This window comes from Sapajus apella, unplaced genomic scaffold (assembly GCF_009761245.1).
Source record: "Sapajus apella isolate SASKATOON/1434 unplaced genomic scaffold, GSC_monkey_1.0 scaffold139, whole genome shotgun sequence".
Lineage (NCBI taxonomy): Eukaryota > Metazoa > Chordata > Mammalia > Primates > Cebidae > Sapajus > Sapajus apella.
The window spans coordinates 2,660,814-2,678,399 of NW_022437079.1; the positions used below are offsets into that span (position 1 = coordinate 2,660,814).

Consider the following 17,586-nt stretch of genomic DNA (forward strand, 5'->3'; position numbering starts at 1 on the left):
AAAAAAAAAAAAAAAAAAAAAAAAAATCAGTAGTCAATAACTAAAGATCAACAGGACAGTGGTGTTCAGGATGAGATGAACCTACAGCAGCCTGAGGTAGCAAATGGCCTTGTAATTATTCAATTATAATTAGTATTTTTTTTGTAGAGATGGGTTTTACCCAGGCTGCTCTTGAACTCCTGGGCTCAAGTGATCTGCCCGCCTTGGCCTCCCGGAGTGCTGGGATTACATGCATGAGCCACCAGGCCCGGCAGCCTGGTTATATGGCTGATTTTATGTTAATTTATTATTTATCTTAGTTTTGAGACAGGGTCTGTTGCCCAGGCTGTGGCACAATCTCAGCTCACAGCAACCTCTGCCTCCCAGGCTCAAGGAATCCTCATGCTTCAGCCTCCTGAGTAGCTGGGACCACAGGTGCGCGCCACCATGCCTGGCTACCCTTTGTATTTTTAATAGAGATGGGGTTTTGCCATGTTGGTCAGGCTGATCTCAAACTCCTGGCCTCAGATGATCTGCCTGCCTCGGTCTCCCAAAGTGATAGGATTACAGGTATGAGCCCAGTCTTTCTTTCAATTTTAGAGACAGGGTCTCTGTTGCCTAGGCTGGAGTGCAGTGATGCCATCATAGCTCACTGTAACCAAAAACTGTGTTGAAGTTACCTCCTGTCGCAGCCTCTCAAGTAGCTGGAACTATGCATACCACTATGATTGGCTAATCGTTTCTTTCTTTTTTTTTTTTTTTTTTTGAGAGAGGGCGTGGCTGTTTTCAAAAATTAACTTTTAATTAAACTCTGTAACCACTATATTTAAATGTAAGGAATGGAAACATTACAGATAAAGTTGGAATCTGTTTAACCAACCCGGTAAACCCCTAAAAGGTAACAGCTGTTGTTAGGTTGTGTGTGTAGTTCCATACCTGGCTACTGGGTTAACAGAAAACGTGTATCCTTGGCACACACACTACCCCTCAGGTTATATCATGTACATTGTATGTGTAAGTGTCAGCTTGTAATTTGTTTTTCTTTTTCTTTTTCTTTCATGTTTCATTCAGCAGCATGTTTCAGAGCATTCCATGTCAGGACATATTTTGCTCACTCACCCTTTAGAAAAATAATGGATCAAATTTTTGGTGGTGATAATCCCAGCACTTTGGAAGGCTGAGGTGGGAGGATTGCTTGAACCCAGGAGTTCAAAACCAGCCTGGGCAACATAGTCAGACTTGGTATCTAAATGAATAAATAAATAAATTAGCCAGGCATGGTGGTGTGCACCTGTAGTCCCAGCTACTTGGGAGGCTGAGGCAGAAGTATCCCCTGAACCCAGGAGTTTGAGGTTGCAGTGAGCTATGATCACACCACTGTGCTCCAGCCTGGCCACAGCAACACCCTGTCTCAAAACAAAACAAAAAAACTGCTTGTGAATACAGATTTAAACTATAGATTATGTGCAGAACAAAACCTTGGTTATAGTTGATTTAAATGTTTATCCATTTAATTTTTTTTTCTTTCGAGACGGAGTTTCACTCTTGTCACCCAGGCTGGAGTGCAGTGGCATGATCTTGGTTCACTGCATCCTCTGCCTCCAGGGTTCCAGGGAATCTCCAGCCTCTGGAGTAGCTGGGTTTACAGTGCCCGCCACCATGCCCAGCTAATTTTTTGTATTTTTAGTAGAGACGGGGTTTCGCCATGTTGGCCAGGGTGGTCTCAAACTCTTGACCTCAGGTGACCCTCCCACCTTGGCCTCCTAAAGTGCTGGGATTACAGGCATAAGGCACCTTGCCGGGCCAATTTTTTGTTGTTGTTGTTGTTTTTTAAGACAGGGTTTTACTCTGTCACCCAGGCTGGAGTGCAGCAGGGCAGTCACGGGGCACTGCAGTCTCCATCCCCCAGCCGAGGCTCAGGTAATCAATCTTTCTACTTTAGCCCCTGGAGTAGCTGGGACTACAGGCCTGCACCGTCATGCTGGCTAAATTTTGTGTTTGTTGTAGAGACAGGGTTTCACCATGTTGCCTACGCAGGTCTCAAACTCCTGGGCTCAAGCAATCCACCCGCCTCGTCCTCCCATAGTGCTGGGATTACAGGTGTGAGTCACTGTGCACAGCCCATGTAAATAATTTTAACTTTGGAAAAAAGGTAAAATGGCAGGAGGTACAGATAAACCTTCAATGATGAAATGATCTCACTTTTTCTCCTCAGAATTATTTGGAAAGATATTGGAGAAAATATGCATAAGTCACTGCTCTAACATTATGCTGAAGTAACAGTTGGCATTGCATGTCACTGGGTAAACAACTATTGTTTCTTCTAGCTGCTGTGAGTAAAGAAGAGAAAGTTTTAGTTGGTCCACAACATGAAAAGAAGGTGGGAGAGGTTACGAACAGGCTTTCTTTGGAAAGAAGTAGTTAGTTATGGAACATTTCATGGCTCAAAAGGGTTTAAACCAAAATTAAAAAAAAACAAAAACAAAAACTATTTATTAAGGGGAAATAAGGGACAACTTGTAAAACATTCATGCCTAGACTTTTTGTGTTGAAATAAAGGCACATGTAGTATAGTACATCATTTATTGGTCTAAGGCTGTACAACACCATAAAGCTCTTGACATATTGTCTGTCAGGGAACTTACATGCATGCATTCAATGGTTGTAAACAAAATTCAAAGGCTTCAAAGACATGTCTTGTTTGTTTGTGTTTTTTTTTGGGACGGAGTTTCGCTCTTGTACCCAGGCTGGAGTGCAATGGCGCGATCTCGGCTCACCGCAACCTCTGCCTCCTGGGTTCAGGCAATTCTCCTGCCTCAGCCTTCTGAGTAGCTGGGATTACAGGCACGCACCACCATGCCCAGCTAATTTTTTGTATTTTTAGTAGAGACGGGGTTTCACCATGTTGACCAGGATGGTCTCGATCTCTTGACCTCGCGATCCACCCGCCTCGGCCTCCCAAAGTGCTGGGATTACAGGCTTGAGCCACCGCGCCCGGCCCCAAAGACATGTAAGACATGTCTTGATCTATGTGCTGCATTTCAAATAGAGCAGGTGCTGTTTCTCTTGTTGTTTCTCTTTCTTTTTTTTTTTTTTTTTTGAGACAGAGTTTTGCTCTTGTTGCCCAGGCTGGAGTGCAATGTCATGATCTCAGCTCACTGCAACTTCTGCCTCCCAGGTTCAAGCAATTCTCCTGCCTTAACCTCCCAAGTAGCTGGATTACAGGTGCCTGCCACCATGCCCCACTAATTTTTTGTATTTTTGGTAGAGACTGGGTTTTACCATGTTGGCCAGGCTGGTCTTCAACTCTTGACCTCAGATGATCTGCTTGCCTCAACCTCCCATAGTGCTGGGATTACAGGTGTGAGCTACCATGCCTGGCATCTATTGGTGTTTCTGACTCAAGCCTTTTTTTTTGGGGGGGGGGGGGGCAGTCGTTATATGTCACCAGGCTGGAGTGCAGTGGTGTGATCTCAGCTGACTGTAACCTCTACCTTCCAGGTTCAAGTGATTCTCCTGCCTCAGTCTTCTGAGTAGCTGGAACTACAGGCGCATGCCACCACGCCCAGCTAATTTTTGTATTTTTAGTAGAGACAGGGTTTCACCATGTTGGCCAGGCTGGTCTCAAACTCCTGACCTCATGCAATCTGCCTGCCTCGCCCTCCCAGAATGCTGGGATTACAGGTGTGACTCATCCCTTTTAACTGCTGTGTAATATTCCATAACACGCACAGCCACTTACTGATGCACCTTTATTGTATTTTTAGTTTTAGTCCAGCAGTACCACCTTGTGCATGAACAGCTAGATATGTATCAGTGGATAGCCTTGTGATCTCCAGAAAGCTTCTGAGTATCTGGAATTATTTTCCCCCAGACTCCTTAGACCCAGCCTGAGGGATTTCTTGTGGAGGAATTTGGTGAATAGTGGGATTCCACCACAGACACAGCCCTGGGCGTGCTGCGTACATCCTTTCCTCTTGGAGATTGCCTGGTCTCCTTCTGCCTTAGTTTGAGCTAGCCTGGCACCCAGGCCCTAGTCCGACTGTGGGATGTACGGTGTAAATTCTGGAAGGTAGGGCCCTGGGCCTGTTTGCTGTGGCCACTGGCTCTTGCCTGTGCCCCTCAGCCAGGATCTGGAAGCACAGGGGCTCTCTATCTGCTATCCTCACCCTCAAGGAGGGAAACCCAAGTGCATCCCCGCACTGGACCTCCACTTAGCACAGGAGGCAATGCAGCTTAGTGGTCAGGCATCAGCTGCAGAGTAAGACAGGATTGGTTTCTTTTTTAAAATATTTTTAATATAAGTTTTTTTAATTCCTTTTCTTTTTTTTTTTTTTTTAACGGAGTTTTGCTCTTGTTGCCCAGGCTGGAGTGCAATGGTGTGATCTTGGCTCACCGCAACCTCCGCCTCCCAGGTTCAAGCAATTCTCCTGCCTCAGACTCCTCTGAGTAGCTGGGATTACAGGCATGCACCACCATGCCCAGCTAATTTTTGTAGTTTTTTAGTAGAGACGGGGTTTCACCACGTTGGCCAGCCTGGTCTCGAACACCTGACCTTGTGATCCGCACCCCATTGGCCTCCCAAAGTGCTGGGATTACAGGTGTGAGCCTCCACGCTGGGACTGACAGGCCTTGTTTCTTACCAGCTGGGAAAACTTGAGTAACTTAGTCTCAGTTTTCCCATAAGTGGGTGTTCTCATCTCCAGGGTAACTGAAGTAAACTAAGATAATGCATGTGATAGCATTTAGCATAGGGCTTACAGCAAATTCGGGAACAGCAGAAGGAAGTGATTAAAGGAATAGGTTGGATTGTGAGTGAGGGAAATGTATCTTCAGCCTGAACCCCAGAAGAATTAAGTGATTCCTTGCTTTTCTGGGAACCACTCCCACACCAGACCAAGGTATCCTGCCCTCCCCACTTCTCCATATCCAGCCTTTCTCTTCTGTTGGGCCCTGGCAGGGGTGCCATCCAACTTGCCTGCAGCCCTGGGGCCCTTCAGCAGCCACTTCTGGATGAGTATGGGGGCAGGTGTTTACTCTGTGCTGGAACTGGCCCTCCATGCTGAGCAAACAAGCCAGGCCTGGATTCTGCCCTACAGGCCCTTCTCAGCATTTCTCCCCTTTGTTTGGCTTCCCTGTTAAAAAGAGGGCCTGTGGCTGTGTGCTGTTGGGTAAGGTGATTACATTCTGGGCCTCAGGGTACTAGGAGTACCAGGTTCACCTTTTCCTTCCCGTGACAGGATTAGTGGCTAGATCAGGGAAACGTGGTCAGAAGAAGTTGTGTGGATTCATGAGTGTGGCAGACACTGCTAGTTGCCCACACAGCCTTTACTTCCCTTTTTGTCTTAGTAATCTTGTGTTGTACATAGTGATACACCCCGCTTAAAAAAAAACCTATGTTTCCCAGCTTCCTCTATGGATGGCATGGCCAATGAGATGTTAGTGGAAGGAAGTCACTGGCTGGAGCTTCTGGGAGAACTCTTTAACACTGAAAAGTACACTGCTGTGGCTCTGCCCCCTTATATTTTCTTCATTATCTGGAAAACATGATGGCTGGAGTTTCCGCAAATCCATTGTGACTCTGAAGCAATCTCAAAGGCAGAAATCACACACTAAGGATGGTAGGGCAGAGAGAAACCTGTGGCATTGATGAGGACGTGGACGAGCCACACTTGCCATGGACTGTCCACCCCTGAATTTCTTTAACGTGAAAGAAAAACAGACCAGGTGCCGTGGCTTGTTCTGTAATCCTAGCACTTTGGGAAGCTGAGGCAGAAGGATTGCTTGAGCCCAAGAGTTCAAGACCAGCCTGGGGAACACAGGAAGACCTATGTCTCTACAAAAACAAAGAAATGAAAAAGCTGGGCATGGTGGCACATGCCTGTGGTCGCAGCTACTCAGGTGGCTGAGACAGGAGGATTCCTTGAGCTCAAGAGGTTGAGGCTGCAATGAAATAAGATCATGCCACTACACTGCAGCCTGGGTGACAGATTAAGACCCTGTCTCAGAAAGAAAAAAAAAAAAAGGAAAAGAAATCAGCATCTTGTTTAGGTCAGCGTTGTTTTAGGAGGTACGATGAGCAGCCAAACATGGTTCCTATCCACATAATAGGGAGGTTTCCTCACCTCCAAGTGGGGCCATGTGAGCTGGATGACATTTCAGTTAAGTGAATCACAAGAGACCCAGGGCTCCCACCAGGAGAAAGGTCTCTAGTGAAGGGCCACAGGCCTGTTCCCAGCCTTTTTCTGGGCACTATCATGATGAATGAAGATATGAACTGATCTAATGTGGGCTAAGACCCAAATCCAGAAGTGACTTAGGAAATAGCCAGGATCTAAAGAGATCCTGGCAGGCTGGAACAACCCACCAGCGTAATCAGACAGAACCAGCAGGTGCTGTGTACCCTATTCCAAGTTCACATCAGGAGATATCCTGTAAAGTCAGCACATGTGGGAGGGCATGGTGGTCATTGCTTTCAGGGTGTCAGGGGCATAAAAGTAAATGTGATCCAGGCTGCATGCAAATTTTCAAGAAGCAGGACAGGCGCAATGGTTCATGCCTGTCATTCCAGCACTTCAGGAGGCCGAGGCAGGCAGATCACTTGAGGCCAGGAGTTTGAGACCAGTCTGGCCAACATGGCAAACCCCATCTCTACTGAAAATACAAAAAAATTAGCCAGGAATGGTGGTGCACACCTGTAGTCCCAGCTACTCAGGAGTCTGAGGCAGGAGAATCTCTTGAACCTGAGAGGCGGAGGTTGCAGTGAGCTGAGATCACACCACTGCATTCCAGCCTGAGCAACTGAGCAAGACTCTTGTCTCAAAAAAAAAAAAAAAAAAAAAAAAAAATCACAAGAAGCAGGGGTGGGGGACAGGGGTCTTTAATCAAGGAGGTGTTGGTTCCTTATTCCCCAGACAGGATGGGCCCTACCTAAAGTAGGTGGTGAGAACTTTGGCGGGGGGGGCGCCATTTATGAGTGATGGGGACAAATCCTAGCTCAGGGAGGGAGGTTGGTGAGAGGGTTTGAAGCCAGGTCACCAAAAAATAGCTGTTGGACTTGGGGGCATTTAGTACAAAAAGAAAAACGTGAAGATGTGACGGTTGTCTGCAGAGGCACAGACCCAGGGGAACACGCCAGGGAGTCTGAAGAACTTTCAAAGTCAGAGGCGCAGTCTTGTAGGGGAGGGAGTGGCCTGTTGCTGGAGCTAATCAAGAAGAAGTCAGATGATGACACATTAGGCACAGGCAGGAGTTGGAGCAGATGGCTGCCGCAGCCTCTTCCACACTCCATAAAACAAGGGGTTGGAGGCCAGGCGCGGTGGCTCAAGCCTGTAATCCCAGCACTTTGGGAGGCCGAGGCAGGTGGATCACGAGGTCAAGAGATCAAGACCATCCTGGTCAACATGGTGAAACCCCGTCTCTACTAAAATTACAAAAAATTAGCTGGGCATGGTGGCGCGTGCCTGTAATCCCAACTACTCGGGAGGCCGAGGCAGGAGAATTGCCTGAACCCAGGAGGCGGAGATTGCGGTGAGCCCAGATCGCGCCATTGCACTCCAGCCTGGGTAACAAGAGCGAAACTCCGTCTCAAAAAAATAAAAAAAAAATCAAGGGGTTGGACCTGATGACCACTGAGGTCATTTCAGAGCTGAGGCTAAGAACTAGGCAGAGGACAGAAGCTGCTGCTTCAGGACTCTGGGCAGTCCCAGGGCAAGGGAGCACGGGGGACCCCTCAGGGTTGCCTGGTTTGGCAGAGCACAGAGAGACGCCTCCAGGTGCTCAGGCTTAGGCTGCCTGAACACCTACTCTTGTCGGTGCCCAGAGCTCAGTGGCTAAAAGCACAAAACTGCCATCATCTTGTGCAGGGCCTGTCTGTATGGCACGGTTAGCTTGGCGCTAAGGCAGGTGATGCCCGTGTGTATTCCTTCTAGACAGTGAGCCTGTTTGGCATGGGTCAGCTTGGAGTAGAGGCAGGTAAATGCTTGTGTGTGCTCTTTCTAGACAGCCCGTATGGCAGGGGTCAGTTTGGGGCTGAGGCACGTAATGCCCGTGTCTATTCCTTCTAGATAGTGAGCCTGTGTGGCAGGGGTTAGCTTGGTGCTGAGGCAGGTGATGCCTGTGTCTGTATTCCTTCTAGACAGCCTATGTGGCATGGTCACCTCGGCGCAGAGGCAGGTAATGCCCGTGTCTGTATTCCTTCTAGACAGTGGGCCTGTGTGCTACGGTGAGCTCAGCACTGAGGCAGGTAGTACCTGTGTGTATTCCTTCTAGAGGAAACTGAGACTTCCCTCCCACCACCCCCTTATGGGCCTCCCAGCATTTCCTCCCCAGCCAGCAGTGGGGTAGGGAGGGCAGAGGTCCCAGGTTAGCTCCCCAGATGTGCTTATTTGGGCCTGGTCCTGTTACAGGGTGAGAGAGGGCAGTATCCTTGGCCCAGCCCGCCTTGGTGGCTTAGCACAGGCCCCCACAGCCACCTGGCTGCCCACAGCCCTGCACCAGGAGCTCTGTACCTGCTCTTTCTCCCTGGCAGGCAGTGCAGGGCCCTGGGAGTGAATCCAAGGCCCTGGAGCCAGGTTAAGATGGTTAAGATCTGGCCCCAACCCATGGGTCTCCTCTCCCTTCTTCCCTTTGGGTCCCTTCCAGGCCCTAGGGGGTGGGCAGGCTGTGGGAATATAGAAGGGAATGGGGCGGGGGGGGGGCAGAGGGGGCTGCAGGGCCGTGTGGTATTCTCATTACCAACAAGGCAGAGAGGGCCAGCCCAGCCACTGTGGCCGCCTTCACACCTCCTGGCTGCCTGTTGACACAAAGGCCGCCTCCCTCAGGGCAGAAGGTGTTGACTTGGGAACCAGGGTGTGCAGGGGCCTCCAAAACAGCCCAGCAGCAGGCCCCCTCAGAAGCCCCAAAACATGCTTCTGGGGTAGGGGGTGGGAGGCTGCAGGTCCCAGCGTCAGGAGGCCCAGGGTAAGGCTAGGGCCCGTGTCCCTGGGCTGGGGATGGAAGGTGTGTGGGAGGACTCGGCCCTGGACAGACCCCTTGCATGGGAAGTCAGTGTCTCCTGGTCCCAGGGGCTGGCACATGGGCATAGCCGTGGAGCTTTGCCAAGCAGAGCACCTCAGTTATCACTGGGAGGCCCAGAGACTGACAGCCACTGGGGCAAGGTCATAGAGCAGCCACTGGAACTGGCACTCACCCCAACTGCATGTCCTTTCCACAGGTGAGCCGAGTCTGTGCCTGCTCAGCTAGCTCTACTCCAACTCCGTGCCCTGCAGCCTGCAGCTCTCCCCTGGCTCAGCTCAGGAATGGTACCCAGAGAGGTCACATCACTTGCTGAAGGTTCCTGGACTCCAGCCCACTGGCATCTGGCTTTAAGTCAAAGGTCGTGCACAGCACCGATGGGAACACTGCCTGCTGGGCCTGAGTCCCCAGGAGGACAAGCTGTCCGCTCGGGAGTGGGAGGAGATGGACCGAAAAGTGGGTGCTAAGTCCATTGGTGGCCTGGGTGCAGGGTGCCCATGGAAGGCAGGGAGGTGCTGTCTGCCGGGGCCATCAGAGCAGGTTCCAGGGGGAAGAAAAGGGCCTAAGATTGAGGATTTTCTCCAAGTGATGGCGGGTGGGTGTTCCTGGCAGAGGGAAAAGTGTGAGCCCAAGGCTGGAAACGGAATCCCAGGGGGAGCTGGCAGTGCCCAGGGGGCTGGTGCCCCAGGCTGGCGGGGAGAAGCAGGACATGATGTGGATAAGCAGGGGGTGGGGGATGGGGTGGGGAGGTCCTGCTGAGTGAGGAGTTCAGACTCAGGGAGGCAATGAGATCCACAGAAGGTTTGTGGAAAGAGAGAGGTTGGAAGGCAAAGATCCTGAGGCAGGAAACTTCCAGAGGCTGTGCTTCTCTCAAGACAAGGGCTGACTGCAGCCGGGCAGGGGCCAGGAGTGGGCCCAGAGCCACTGGAGGGAATGTGGAGAAGGGGAAGGACTGGCTGCTGTTGGCTGAGGAAGTAGAGGAGGGGCTGTGGGGGCCACAGGTATAGGGAAGCCAAGAAGGCTGAGCCAAGAAGGCCCCAGGACTACCTGGTCCAGCTCCTAGGATAACAAGGCCCATGGAGGCAGCTCAGGCCTAGGGCCATCAGCTCCCCATCTGAGTCTCAGTCTGCTCATCTATGAAGTGGGTGTCCTTGCAGGGAGGATTAGATGTTGGGATTCCACAAGTCCTGCCTGCCTGCCCTGCTGGAGAGGACCACCCAAGGCCCTGCAGCTCTTGGGAGGACAAAGGGAAGAATGAGCAGTGCCCATTCCAGGGCACTGGGAAGGAAAACCCAGCCTCCCAGGCCTTGGCTCTGGGCTTGGGCCTACCCACTGGAGTGTGAACAAGCTGGATGGGGGGGCGGGGGGTGAAAGTGTTCTTCTTCCCTCCCTTCTCTCTTCCCTTCCCTTTCCCCCTTCTTCCCCGCTACTTTACCCCTTCTTCCCCCCTTCTCCCCACTTCTCCCTTCCCTTCTCTCTCTCCTCCCACTTCCTTTCTTTTTATTGCCAAAGCAACGTGTGCTCATTACAGAAAAGGGAGAGAATATACACACACAGAAAGAGGGAATTTAAAAGGCCCCCAGTTCCATCAACCCAGAGAGAAGCACTCTGGCCCGTGTCATTGTGTCCTGGTCTTTTTTAGGCATCTCTACCAGCACAGGAACATAGAGGTATTGAGAGACAGCAGGTCACTTTCTGGGGTTTTCTGTGTTTTGAAGCTTCTAGCATAATATATATATATATTTTTAACAGCTTTTTTGAGATAGAATTATATACTGTACAATTTGGCTGGGCGTGGTGGCTCATGCCTGTAATCCCAGCACTTTAGGAAGCCAAGGTTTGAGGATCACTTTAGTTCAGGAGTTTGAGAGCATTCTAGGCAACATGGCAAGACTTTGTCTCTACAGAAAATACAAAACTTAGGTGTGGTGATGCAGGCCTGTGGTCCCAGCTACTCGGGTGGCTGAAGTGGGAGGATCACTCGAGTTTGGGAGAGTAAGGCAGCAGTGAGCTGTGATCATGCCACTACATTGCAGCCTGCGCAACAGAGCCAGACCCTGTCTCAATAAATAAAATGTATAATTCAAGGCTTTTGTATATTAGATTTTAATTATTTAAAAATTATAATATTCACCTGAGGTTAGGAGCTCAAAACAAACCTGGTCAACATGGTGAAAACCCATCTCTACTAAAAATAGAAAAAAAATAGCCAGGTGTGGTGGTGCATGCCTGTAATCCCAGTTACTTGGGAGGCTGAGGCAGGAGAATCACATAAACCTGGGAGGCGGAGGTGGCAGTGCGCTGAGATCGTGCCACTGCACTCCAGCCTGGGCAATAAAAGTGAAATTCCGTCTCAAACAACAAAAAGAAAAGTAGTATCTATAACACAAATTTGCCATCTCTACCATTTTAACGTGTGCAATTCAGTGGCATTAATTGCATTCACAGTGTTGTGCAACTATGACCACTTCTATTTTTGAAGTGTTTTTATCACCTTCAGTAGAAACTCTGTGCCTATTAAGCAATGACACTCCATTACTCCCCGCCCCATTCCTAGATAACCTCTTATCTGCTTCCTGTCTCTGTGGATTTGTCTGGACCTGGTACCTCATATAAGTGGAATCATGCCCTCTCTGTCCTCTGGTGTCTGGCTTCTTTCACTTGTAGAATGGTTTTCAAGTGCATCCACATCGTCACGTACATCAGTACTTCACTCCCTTTTGTGGATGAATGATATTCCATCATATGGATAGACCATATTAGGTTTATCCATTCATCCTTCAGTGAACATTTGGTCGTTTCCACCTTTTCACTTCTGTAACCAGAGCTATGCATTGGCGTACAAGTATCTGTTCCAATCCCTGCTTTCAGTTCCTCTGCATATATAGAGTGTGCTGTTTCGTGACCAGCTTTTCTCGCTGATATATTGAGAACCTTTTACATACTAGTGGATGTACTTCTGCAACCAGTTTTTTTGTTTGTTTGTTTCTGTTTTTTGAGATGGAATTTCGTTCTTGTTGCCCAGGCTGGAGTGCAATGGCGTGAGACCCCTCTTTTTATTTCACATTTGGCCAATTTAAGCACTCTCCCCATTCCCTTCAGTATTCTCCAGCCTGTCCAGGGATGCCCCATCCCTGGCCTCTGGCAAAGGACCCTCTATGCACCGGATGCCTCATCCTCAGCCTCTGGCAAAGGACCCCCGCCCAGTGGTGCCACACTCCCCCAGGTCCTGCCTAGGCATTCTGGCTAGGCCCCAGCAGCCCCACTCTGCTTTTTACTGGGTCTAAAAGTCAGATACCTCGGGGGTATTCCCCTGACTTCAGATGGAGGACCTGGAGCTTGCCGAGGGCCTGAACCAGGCAGCTTGTATGGGGTCCCAGGCGGGTGACCCGGGCTGGCCCCACACTCCTCATCCTCTAGCCTGGGGCTGGCCACCCTCCTAGCACCTCACCACTGTTGCAAGGGGAGAGGCTTCACCTCTGCCTGGATACAGCTGCATCCTGGGCTTTTCTGGAGGGCCTGTGCAGGCTGGATTCTCCCAACTTGGCAGCTGAGCCAGGTCTGCAAACCCTCACTGGGGAGTTGGCAAGAGTTTCAAGTTTCGGTCAGCTTGTGGTCTGGCCTCTTTCTATCTCAGCTGCACCTGGGTGGGTGTGTGTGTATGTATGTATGTATGTATGTATGTATGTATGTATGTGTGTGTGTGTGTGTGTGTTGGGGAGAGGGGTTGAGTCCTGCTTGGCTCCTGCCTTCCTGAACCTGTCACCCTTTTCCTCATTCTGCTGGCTCCCATCTTGCTCTGAGTCTCTGCACCCAGATTCGTGCTTTTCCTGGTGGACAGACAGGCAAATGGCTCCAGAGAGGGCAAGTGGCCTGTCTGGGGCCTTAGGGCCCATCACACAGGCACTGAACTGGCCTGCGTCTATTTCTTAAGCCAGCTCAGCATCCCTGACACATCTACACAGTTCCCAGTGCACCCCCAAGTAGAACCGAGCCTGGGTTCTGGCCCTGGCCCCAGAAAAACGTCCTTAAGGGCTGGAGGAAGAACTGCCCAGCTCAGATCTAAAGATCCCAGATGGCTGGGCATCGCCCTCTGCTGGCTGGGCATCGCCCTCTGCTGGCTGGGCATCGCCCTCTGCTGGCTGTGGCTGGGAGTGCGTGAATGCTGCAAAGCCAGGGGTCAACCCTGTGTCCCAGCGGGTGGCTTCCCACCAAGGCGGCAGAGTCCCCTAGGACATCTCAGCAGGCAGCTGGGAGCCTCTGCTCCATTTTGCAGGTGGCATTGTGTGACAAGTTTCCCTTCTCCCTTTATACCTGTTTTACTCGAAGGCTCAGACACCGCCCCCCCGCCTTGCCCCGCACGTCCCTGGAGGCTGTGAAGGAGCATCAGTGATACATCCCTAAGGAAAGAGGTGCTATCTGCTCACCCTCATTGTCAGCCAGCTCCAGACCCACTGAGATGTGGCACTTCCTCTTGAACCTTTCCTGGAATCTGCCAAGTCTCTCTCCTTTCTCCTACCTCCTCTCTCCTTGTCCCCCCTGGGCTGCCTGCAACTTCCGCTGGCTGAGCACCCAGCTGATCTGTAGCCAAGATAATCAGATTATTGTGGATCTAGAATAATCTATTCCATATGGCTTGCCAGCTCAGTGGCTCCAAGAGCTGAAGGTGTGAGGGGAGGGGGTGACCATGCTTGGAAGAGGCTGCCCTAGGAGCTGAGGAGCCTCAGCGGGAGGCTGATAGGAAAGGAGGCACAGGTGGGGGAAGGTGAGCCCGCCTGGCTGGGCCCTCTGACTTCTCTGGGCTCCAGCCCAAGCATGGCCTCCAGGCCTCAACTGTCTGAGACCCACAGGGGCTGGGTGCCCCCCAGGGCCTTTCCCACCTCTGGATCGGGGTAGGGTCCCCACGGGGCACTGCTGTATAATTCGGGGAGATTTTATTTTTCATCCTCAGGTGGCATCCTCCAGGGATCTGGCCCATCACGTCCAGGTGGGGCCTGCAAATCTCTTTTCTTCTTTTTTTTTGAGATGGAGTTTCGCTCTTGTTGCCCAGGCTGGAGTGCAGTGGTACGATCTTGGCTCACTGCAGCCTCTGCCTCCCAGGTTCAAGCATTTGATTCCTGCCTCAGCCTCCCAAGTAGCTGGGACTACAGGCACCATCCACCATGCTCAGCTGATTTTCTATATTTTTAGTAGAGATGGAATTTCTCCTTGTTGGCCAGGATGGTCTCGAACTCTTGGCCTCGGGTGATCCACCCGCCTCAGCCTCCCAAAGTGCTGGGATGACAGGCGTGAGCCACCGCGCCAGGCTTCTTTTTCTTCTTAGTCTCTATGATGTGAAGGAAGGCTTAATGGGACTGGAGGGGTCCCCAACCCCTTCACTCTTAGGACCTCCCTCCAGGATGGAAGGAGCCACTTGTCCTCCAAAAGAGACGGGAGGTGAGGTGGTGGGGGGGAACAGAACAGAGCCTTCAGCCTCTGACAGACCAGATGGATGTCAGCTCAGCTCCTTCTCACCCTGTTATGTGGGACAATCTCTCTGAGCCTCCGTTTACTCATCTACAAAGTGGGGGCCACGATACCCACATCACAGTGTGCTGTGAGTGTGGGCAGTGACCCTGCCAAGCTCCAGCCCAGGGCCAGACCCCGGGGGACAGTAGTGTGCACACATGCTCCATGCAGCCTGATGGATCCGCACACGCTGAGCCTAGAAGGCATGAATTGCCTTGTGGCACAGCAGCAGTCACTGAGGCCAGAGATGGAGAGCGAGGTGCCTGAGTGACACCAGTAGTGCATGGCAAGGCAGGGCCTTGAGCCCACATTGGCCAGACTCCAGAGGGGTGTCCTGGGCAGTCTGAAGGTGGAGGCTACACTGCTAACAATCTCCACTCCCCCCCCCACCCCAACCGGAGAGAGTTGCTGCAGAGGTATGCAGGAAGATCCCTGGCTGTGGGGGACACCCAAATTAGGAGCTTCCCAGGAGATGCTGAGCAGGCTGGCAGTGGGAGAGCCGCTTCCTTCTCCTGGGGCCTCTGGCTCCGGCAGGGTCGGGATTTGGGCTGCAAGGGGACTATTTACATAGCACCTCTGATTAGCACTCCTGTGTCAGAGGGGCTGGCCGGGAAATGAGGGACTGGGCAGTGCCCAGGACTCAGGTTTGGCGTGGGGAAATGGGACTCAGTTTAGAGTGGGGAGGCTGAGGCCTGGGCCTGAGCCTGAGAGGTTGCTACCCTGTCCAGCCTGCCCCCCAGCCTGTCCCCAGCTTGCTCTCTCACCTCTGCTCCTGTGGGGCTGCCCCAAGGCCTCATTTCCCAGCCTTACACGTAGGCAGAGGGTAGGCTCAGGCCAGGGGAACGGAGGCCACCAGATCCGGCACTTGTCAAAACACAGGCCCCAGAGGTGTGAAGGCCTCACCCCAGCAGGAGAGCGTGTGGGCCCTGCCGCCCGGAGAACTCATTAACTCAGGCAGCCCCCACACGAACCCACCGGAGAGGCTGGCCACAGTCAAGAGATCAAAGGGGAGACAGGGACAAGGAAGAGAGGCTGGCTGGTGGGGGGTGGCGGGGCCTGGGGTTGAGGTTGGGGTGCCTCCCATCCCCCAGCTTGGCTCCATCAGGCTCACTGACCATTGCCCTTGCCCCAGCTGGGCCCCAGGGTGATTTCCCACCAGTAGCAACAGGAGAGGGTGGGACTCCACGTGCTCCTTCCAATTTGTCTCGGGGCTGAAGTCCCCAGGGATGAGGCTGGCGGTAGAACCCTCCCGTCTTCCCACCTTCTCTTGCCATCTTTGTGGGTTATTTTTCTACACACTAGCCCCTGTGTCTTTCTAACCCTTCCTCAGTGGTGGCACCAGGGATCTTCCTGTTGCAGCCACTCCTGCTGTCCCTTTCCTGCTCCAAATCTCTCTGTGGTTCCCACATGCTCAACATTAGCTATTAGGTTTCAGATCTGAGAACTTCTAGGGGCTGTGGTTTCAACGTAAAGTGAGCCTCCCATACATATGGTCTCTTGTCCAAATATGTCGAGTTGATTTTGTACCTAATAAAATATAGGCTGGGCTCATACCTATAATCCCAGCACTTTGAGAGGCTGAGGTAGGAGGATCACTTGAAGCCAGGAGTTTGGAACCAGCCTGGGCAGAAAGTGAGACCCAGACTCTACAAAAATATATTTTTTAGTTAGCCAGGTGTGGTGATGCACACCACCTGTGGTCCCAGCTACTGAGGAGGATGAAGTGGGAGGATCGCCTGATCCCAGGGGGTTGAGGCTGCAGTGAGCCAAGATCACACTACTGCACTCCAGCCTGGGTGACAGAGCAATAGCCTGTCTTAAAAAGGAAAGGAAAAAACCCCCCCAAAACCAAATTTGTTTCAAAGCATTGTTGACAACCCAGTAATGGGCTTTCTTCTGGCACAGGCAATCGGAAGCCCAGAGTAGGATGGTACAGAGATTTGCTCTACCTGCTGCACATGTGGACTTTGTAACTATGTGTAAAGCAAATGCTCTACTTGCAAATAAAGATAGGACGAGAAACAAGAGTTTGTGGTCATTCTAAGTTTACTCAAGTATTAGCTATAAAATGAAGTAACCATCATGCAAGAAGCAGGCCTTCCTTGGCACTGAGATGCTCAGCAGTACCTGGACCACAGGGCACTGGGATCCCCCTGAGGTACAGCCCTCCTGCTTTCTGACATTTTCTCTTTCTTTCTTTTCCTTTCCTTCCTTTTTTCTTTTCTTTTCTTTCTTAGCGGGAGTCTCGCTCTTGTCGTCCAGGCTGGAGTGCAATGCCATGATCTTGGCTCACTGCAACCTCCACCTCCTGAGTTCAAGCGATTCTCCTGCCTCAGCCTCCCAAGCAGCTGGGATTACAGGCGCCCACCACCATGCCAAGGTAATTTTTTGTACTTTTAGTAGAGATGGGGTTTCACCATGTTGGCCAGGCTGGTCTTGAACTCCTGACCTCAGGTAATCCACCTGCCTCGGCCTCCCAAAGTGTTGGGATTACAGGCATGAGCCACCTTGCCCAGCTGCTTTCTGGCCTTTCTCTGCACCCTCTCCCACCTCAGCACACAGAACACTTCCCCAATTCCCAACCCTTGGGCCTAGTGGCATCAAAGAGGCTCAGTCACTGGACCCCCATGCCAGGTCCCTGAGTTAGCTCTGGAGCCCAGGAAGGCATCCATCTGCTGCAGTCCAGAAGGAGTAGGGCCTGCTGACAGCTGCAGGTGGAGGGGCCAGGCTGCCGTTGGGCATAGATGGGTCCTGGGCATATGCACAGGGAAGGAGCTTCTTCCCTTCTCCTCACCCTAAGTGGTCGGCTGGCACAGCTTCTCCTGGATGTGACCCTGGGCATAGGCATTCCAGGGCTGCTGGGACAGACTGCAGAGGAGGCCAAGGGCAGCAGGAGACAGGAGAGACCCTGGGAAGGTGGGGTGGGAGAGATGCAGGGAAAAGGCACCATGCCACGGGGCCATCACTGCTACAACCAGCTCATGCCATTCGGCCATTATTCTACCACCAGCTCACCCTTAGTCTCACAGGGAAAAGGCACCATGCCACGGGGCCATCACTGCTACAACCAGCTCATGCCATTCG

The 17,586-nt window shown here is 51.7% G+C and overlaps 1 protein-coding gene across 4 annotated transcripts in view; it reads left to right on the plus strand.

The window, feature by feature from the left end:
* Positions 1-17,586, plus strand: part of MESP1 (mesoderm posterior bHLH transcription factor 1) — a 27,918-nt gene that overhangs the window by 3,079 nt on the left and 7,253 nt on the right. For 2 of the 4 annotated variants that reach the window (XR_004264393.1, XR_004264394.1), the window contains exons 2-3: positions 2,195-2,282; positions 3,747-3,896. The gene's annotated coding sequence lies outside the window, so the exon portion shown is untranslated. Of the gene's footprint in view, positions 1-761; positions 1,222-2,194; positions 2,283-3,746; positions 3,897-17,586 lie in introns of those variants that run through there. The other 2 variants (XR_004264396.1, XR_004264395.1) reach the window with 2 other exon arrangements.